This window comes from Amborella trichopoda, chromosome 6 (assembly GCF_054954075.1).
Source record: "Amborella trichopoda isolate Santa Cruz 75 chromosome 6, AtrichopodaSantaCruz75HAP2 v2.0, whole genome shotgun sequence".
Taxonomy (NCBI): Eukaryota; Viridiplantae; Streptophyta; class Magnoliopsida; order Amborellales; family Amborellaceae; genus Amborella; species Amborella trichopoda.
The window spans coordinates 13,561,829-13,569,387 of NC_142341.1; the positions used below are offsets into that span (position 1 = coordinate 13,561,829).

Here is a 7,559-nt window from a genome sequence, read left to right on the forward strand (position 1 = left end):
TTTCCAATTGATACTTTCAATGATTGAAACTGCAATTCAAAGCCCTTTTGAATAGCTAAAGGGACAAAGACTATATTTTTCCTTATACTAGGTACAAAATATAGTCAGTAAGAACAAGATCGAATGCCCTTACATACAACCTACATGTTCCTATATCTAATACATCAGAATAACTGTGTTCCCTATATCAAGGTGTTTTTCTTTAGCTGCTATTTCTTTGAAGTCCTCAAAAATGCCTTTTGACCTGATATATCAGAATAATTGTTGTTCCCCATATAAAGGTGTTTTTCCTCAGCTTTTATTTATTTGAAGTCTTTAAAAATACATTTTGAGCATGCAAAGTGATGATTAACGCTTGAATCTACCCACAATGCTTTGGTGTCATTGTTTTTAAATAAGTGCTTTGAGCCCACGCAAACAACTTCGCGCCTCTTGCTCCCATTTCTGCTATGCTTAGGATTTTGTAGGTTTCTATTATGTGGGCAATGATTTTTAAATGACTTTGATTTATCACATATCAAGCATTTTAGCGATCTTTGTTTAATATCTTAGTTGTAAGGATTGGTTCTTTTATTTTTGAAACGATTATTTCCCTTATTAAACTTTCTTTAAAATTTTTAGTCGTTAAGCTAGGATCGGATAGAGATTTTGCATTCTCTAATTGTTACGGTCACCATCGTCCATGAAGGTGGACGACTATTAAAATTATGGTCTCTCGCCCATTCCCACCCGGAGCGGCCATCTCACTCTTCACTATCTTGCACGGACATATCCTGTAGCTATTGCCCTTTCTCTATGCCACGGTAACTCTCCCTCTCAGAATACTGAAGCATGAAATTAGTAGAATAAATTCACCAAAAATACCCATTTTGAAAAAAATTGAGGCTTTGATTATTATTATTTTTATTGATTTTATGTTGATTTTTCTATCGACCACACCAATTCATGCTGATTTTTCTGATGTTCTTTACTTGCTGTTGGTTCTTTTTTCTTATCTGTCATTGAGTTCTCTTTTGCTAATATTTGGTTGCATCAAGGCGCTGCATTCCATCTTTGGGTAATGTTGATCCTTTTTGTCATTTAATTGTAGCATATTCTGTGGTTGTTATTTTGGATATTTTCCATGTGTCTCTATGTGATAATGAGTTATAGATTTTTGGGTATTGTTGATCTTTTTTGTTTAGTTTATGTTGTTTAATGGCAGCATCTTTTGTAGTTTTAATTTTCGATATTTGCCTTGTCTATCTATAGAATAATGGATTACTGATTTTTGGATGCTGTTGATACTTTTTATTTGAGTTTTATGTTGTTTAATTGCAACAAATTTTGTAGTTTTTATTTTGGATATTTGGCCTGTCTGTCTATGTAATAATGGTTTACTGATTTTTAGGTATTGTTGAGTTTTATGTTGTTTAATTGTCGCATATTTTGTAGCTTTCATTTTGGATATTTTCCTTCTCTCTATGTAATAATGGATTACTGACAATGACATTGTTTTGGTTGCATCTTCTTGTTTTATTTGTGGACTGCATGCCTTGTTAGAATCATGTGTTCTATTAAAGATCAAATAATAAGTATGTGTTCCATACTTGATTGTTTTGATTGTTTGAGTTTGTGGTTTGATAGAGGAGTGCATCCTATGTTGAGGGGAAGCTCTCATACTACAATTTTTATGTTTATCTGGGTATGATTTGTCTTGTGAAACAAAAGGTATGTGCTCCACACATTCTATGTTAATCATCGTTGTTGCCATTTGTATTGAAATGTCAATAGAAGAGTTCTGGTTACACGTTCATGTTTTTCGGTTAATATTGTTGTTTACTATCATAATTTGAGTAGTATTATAAATAGTCACACAAGATACGGGTGATGGTGCTGTTGTCAACAGCATGGTTTTTGTTCTTCAAATTCATCATTATCATTATTAGAGCCTTTTTCCTAACTATTTGGGTTGGCTACACGAATCATAATCCTGTCATTCTGCTCTATAATGGGCCATACCCTCGGTGAGACTATAAATCGCTATATATTTTTTCACCACTTCCAATCATGTCTTTTTGGGCTTACCACTTGTCTTTTATTGTTCAAATTATGAGGTTCATATGCCCTTCCTATTAGGTAAAATGAAACCACCGTGTATTCCTATAGGAGGCAAATCCTCTTGTCCTTGTAGGGAATATTTAATTTGTAAACTCTAGGCTAACTCTATATGAATGATTTCACTCATTAGTGTTTGTTTGTTGAAACAATAGGCAATGATGCGTGGTAAAATTAAAAACAAAAGAATCGAATGTTTTGTATGGTTCTCTCATGTCCAATTTAATGGTTTTTTTAGGTGAAATTTTTTATTACAAGCTTTTAATAGGCAATTCGAAAAAGAGTTCCTTTTCGAATATCTATTGCTCATTTCAAGTCTTATTAGCCTTTCCATTTGTGATGCAAATCGTATCTGTAACAGTTAGTGAGTTTTGCTGAAAGTTTGATAATGAAATCTTCTTCCTCCTTGGTGTAGAGCGAGAGTTCCCATCCTTGTGTACTAAGAGTATCTTGAGTTGAAAGGTCATCCTTGTGTACTGCGAGTACCTTGAGTGACAACGGTTGAGGTTGAAGATCCCTTCCTCTTCATTCCCTTGATCGAGATCAACGAAGCCGGGTCATTGTTGCACAATCGGCCTCGGATCTATATTTTTCGGTTCCAGTTTTGCTCCAATTTGTATTGGTTTCTTTTAGCTTCTAGTTCGTTGATGCTTTGTCAGTAGCTTTACGTGAATATATATATTACCTCCTTTCACCATGGTCTATATTCTAGCATTTGTTTCTTTTCTTGGTTTTATCAAAGCCATAGCATGTCTAAAATTCGCTCTGATGATAAAATGTTGGACATATTTATTATTTGCCTTGGTTGCCTAAAATAGAAACATGTAACTGATTTAAAACCAAAACAAATGGTTTTGTATCACAAATCACTAGCTTCTTGTAATTGATTTATAGGTATTTATTTCCTTAATGAATGTTCTATATTCCTGTAGTAGCAAAGTTGCAATCTTAAGTCATCCTTTTTTGAAAAAAAATTCAACATGTCCAATAGAAGGAAAGAAGAAGCCGAATATTTTGAAAAGTTGATGCGGTTTTCGTTGCAGTTGCAGCTTCTCTTAGTGCTGCTGGTTCCATTCTAGCAGTTTGTATTGATAGAGCTTCTGCAAGAAAATGTGGATTAATGGGCACAAATTACCATCATAGGATTATCAACACTAACGATTTCAATTGTCATAACCAGATTCAAATGAGTTAACATGCTTACTCAATCTCGAGTAGTATTCTGAGAGAGAGAGAGGGTATTTAGGTGATATGATGGGTGTCTTGTTGGACAACCAATTACTGATCTTCTCGCAGATACTAAGCCACAATATAAGGAGCTCATAGACACCATCAATGCTAGTGTGCACTTCTTGAAATTGCCTTTGGCCAAGCTCTCTTTGTCAACATTATGTTTGATGAAAGTAGTTAAGAGTTATGGTGGTCTGTCATATTTAATTTATGGATATTTGGACTATGTACCTATACCATAGACTCTCTATCTGTCTCTTTCTGTAACAAAGAATCTCTCTACCGGGGATTTTGTCTTTTTAGTTTTATGGATTTTCCTTTATTGGGAGGATGCAACACCTGACACTTGAGACCTGAGACCAAATGTGTTTTTGCTGCATGAACTATTATTAGTTGATATTCATATGTGCATATTATTGGATTTATTGTTCTCATAGTTAAGATTAAGATGCATTCATTGTAGTATTGATGGTGGATGTAAACCTCTGCAATGATAAAAAAGGTGTAGGTGAGCGCCTAGGTGTTTTGGGGGTCTGGCTGCCTAGGCGGGTGCCCATGAACGAAGAAAAGAGCGCAACTCGCCTCCCCTTTGGTCACCTTTTTTTCTCTCTTTGTAATTACTGTTCATAAATATTTTAAAAGCACGAATGGCAGGCATAAAAAAGAAGAAGTGACTGAAATAACTGTGACCGTTATGCCATTCACTTTTGGTATTGTCTTTTAAATTTTTGAAAGGTAGAGTTTGTCTTTATGTACGCCATTTCAATGAATGTGAGGAGTTTATCTGTCACCTTTAAAGCTCTGGACTTTTTCACACTAATAATTAAGGACACCCCAAAAATAATAGAGATCAATTTAACTTATTCTTTGTTAAGGACAACGAAAAAGAGAAACCAACTTTTTAAGTGGTTCACATTTTAGGATAGCATGAGAGAGAGAGAGAGAGACATATGTCATTGTAGCTTTGTGTCTTGTCAACATTTTTTTATCTTTTTAAAAGGGTTGGCAGCAAAATGTATTTTTCAGACAAATATTAAAAAATCAAATATTGATACGTGAGTCCTATTTATATGTGTTATGATCGATTTGAGGTTTCTACTAATATGGAATAATACAAAATTAGATTTGGATTAAAATCTCTTTTTGAATTTTATTTGAATTTATATTATCAAATATGCATATAATCTAATCACATAAGAAGCAAAAGCATGTATCTATAATAAGAGTTACTTAAATCATAAATTCAAATCCTTAAACTGTTATCCTCTGTTTTATGTTTTATCTTAGTCATGAATCGTACTAAGATGTGTAAATATGAAGTATGAAATGAACTCACCAGTATGCTCTAATTAGGGTTTGTAGAGAACAAGTAAATCCATAGCTTTAGAATATCCAAGGCATGTCAATACCTTACTAGTAATCTTGAGTATGAAGGGATTATTAGCATTGTAGAAAGGAAGTAATAGAGAGGTGATGGAGGAAGATTAGATGTTGGTAAACGAGGATCTTAGATGCAAGATTCACCACTAATACTTACTAGAAACACACTATCAAAGGTGCTGGTAAACGAAATGAAGATCCTAGATATAAGAATGACCATTAATACTTATTGGAAACGGACGATCAAAGATGCTGGTAAACGAGGATCCTAGGTATAAGAATCACGTTTAATATTTACTAGAAACACGGGATCAAAACTGCTGGTAAACGAGGATCCTATATGAAAGAATCACGGTTAATACTTTATGAAAAAAGTATATGAATCGCGCTTCAAGGAAATGAGAAACCATAATGACACGTACAATGAAACGCGGTTCTCCAATTTGGGAACCTAATTTAAACCTATAAGAAATGAGAAGCGTAAAATTCTAATTCGTGCACCCAACAAGATCCCTTTATGGAATCGTGGGAACGTGGTTCTGAACCGGGACCGTGGCCTTTCCCACACGATTCCTGCAACTATTTACCAGAATAGGTTCCATAAAGCCTTTCTCCCAAGCCACCTCCTCTCCTCACTAAGTGTTCCTAATCAATGCCATCCACTCTTCCAAGGTGGAGGTGGGGCTTACCAAGGAAGCAACTGTCAATATGATTTCTTGAAAAAAAACATTGTCCGTATGTTTTCTATTGATTTTTCACATAGTTGTCCAAGGGATTTCTAAGGTGCGAGTGTGGTAGGATTTGGTTATGGTTTGACTTATGGATATGCCAATGGATATTAAAAAGAGGCCATTTTAGCTTGTTTGGGTTTTTTGAGACAAACTTCAAGGATTCGATTGAACCCCTTAGCTCCCTCACCAAAACTGTTATGTGTACCACTTAAGCCGATGTCCAAGGCATAGGCTCAATGCATATTCATTTGGTGATATGCTGGTTCACGAGAAGAGAAAGGTTAATGTCATTACCCAGTGTCCCCATTTTGTAGGAAGCTTATTGTTATGATGTTTTTGATAAGTAACAATATCATAGAGAATAACAAGTTCCAGTGCATGAAGCAACGATCAAAATCAAATACTGGAAGGGTTTAAGTGAGAAGCAGGGTGGGATATGCGAGGGCTAGTGACTAGATGAAGTTTAGGGATGATAGAGGTGGTTAAGAAGCCTTTTGTTTTGTTGACAGTAATTTAAGATACAACTTGGCCTCGGAACTGAACAAGCCCAGGAGCTGAGTCATGCAGTCCAACTTGGCCAAGTCTCAATTAGACTTAGTCTTCTGAATTAGACTTTGAACTGTTTAGACAACCGCAAGATTTTGCTAGATTTTAGATTGAAAGGGAAAAGAACAATTGTGTGTCCAAAAAAATTCAAGTTAGACTTGAATTTTTTAAGATGAAATTGTGGCTTCTCTCACCCCGTGCAAACCCCACGCCTGGCTTTCTCTCTATTAACTTGTGACCCAACAACCCAACTCTCTCTCTCTAAAAACCCTCTTAAACCTTGCAAACCCAACACCCGACTTTCTCCACCATTTTCAAAAGAGTATTCCTCCTCTTATAATAAGTTCCTCCTGTGCTACTAATGGTTTTTAGTGTTATTATCCACAAAAGAGGGTTTAAAGGTGGAGGCGAAAGAGAGGGAGGAGATTGCAGTAACTGAGAGAATTGCAGAGGGAAAGAGAGAGATTTGAGTAAAGAGATAAGGAGAGGTAAGAGCTTAGGGTTACTGGGAGGAAGTGACCATCTTGGTGAGGCGACGGATTTGTGAGAGAGTGTTACCAATCCATGGTGGGGGCAAAATAAAATGCACACCCAAAAGATTTTATAAGAATAGAAAAAAGGCTTTATATTTTTTTCAATTGATATTTGATAACCTCTTTTTTAATAGCAAATTTCTTTTATTTGACATCCAAACTGATCCTAGATTATCGGACTTGGTTCAAGAGTGGAGGACAATTGCCTCATCATGTATGCCACTTTCGAACCCCGAATAATAGGTCACCTTGAAATTTACTTTGAATGGAACTCTTTTAGGAACTTTGACAAGAATAGCACGGGTAGGATGCATGTTCTGAGATAGCTTAGGTGCCATATGGCATTCCTTCCCAGTCCTTTTTAAATTGGTGATGCTGATTAGCATAGTTAATATTTCATGCTTAAGTTTTGTATATGTTTGCGAGTTGCCAAGTATTAGAATCAATATCTTAGTACTCTTTACAACATGGTATATGCACAGTGTTTTTGTGATGGTTATTTTGGGACATTGGATTCCCATGTGTTGGCTATCTGTTTATGGATGTGCTAAGAGATCTGGATGGATTTACTGGATTAAAGAATTTAATTGTGAACAGTGCAAGTTATTAGTCTCTATAGCTTGGGCCTGATTTGTCTAATTCTATTGGGTTAGATGTTAATGTCAGGATTTGGGATAACATTTATAATAATTTTTTATACTTGTGGTACACAATAGGGCTACAACTGTTAATTGGATGAACCCAAAGTTCGTTTGCTTAGGAAACATGGCAGGTTTGATCAGTTGTGAGATGTAAATGATACAATGATTTCATTTCTTCTCTTAACAAATAATAATTCATCCAAAACAAATAAAAGGAGAGAAAAAAAAAAAGGAAAAACAATTTGTTACTCATGCAGCAGATTACTGAATGACTAGGCTATTCTTTTGTTTGCATATGGTTATGGAAAAAGGTATGCGCTTTCTCTTTACATGATTTGAGAGAACTTTTTTTGTTCTTTCTTTACTAATAATCAAATTGAATTTATTGTTTATTAACTTCT

At 35.1% G+C, this 7,559-nt stretch overlaps 1 long non-coding RNA gene across 3 annotated transcripts; it reads left to right on the plus strand.

Moving 5' to 3' along the window:
- The first annotated feature begins 651 nt into the window (after positions 1–651).
- LOC110007621 (uncharacterized) lies at positions 652–4,117 on the plus strand. 3 transcript variants are annotated; one of them, XR_016057576.1, is made up of 2 exons: positions 652–1,710; positions 2,513–4,117. It is a non-coding gene; the product is annotated as an uncharacterized LOC110007621 (long non-coding RNA). The 3 variants fall into 3 exon arrangements; XR_016057577.1 differs by having other exon boundaries at positions 652–1,057; XR_002281619.2 differs by having other exon boundaries at positions 652–803.
- The last annotated feature ends 3,442 nt before the right edge of the window (positions 4,118–7,559 follow it).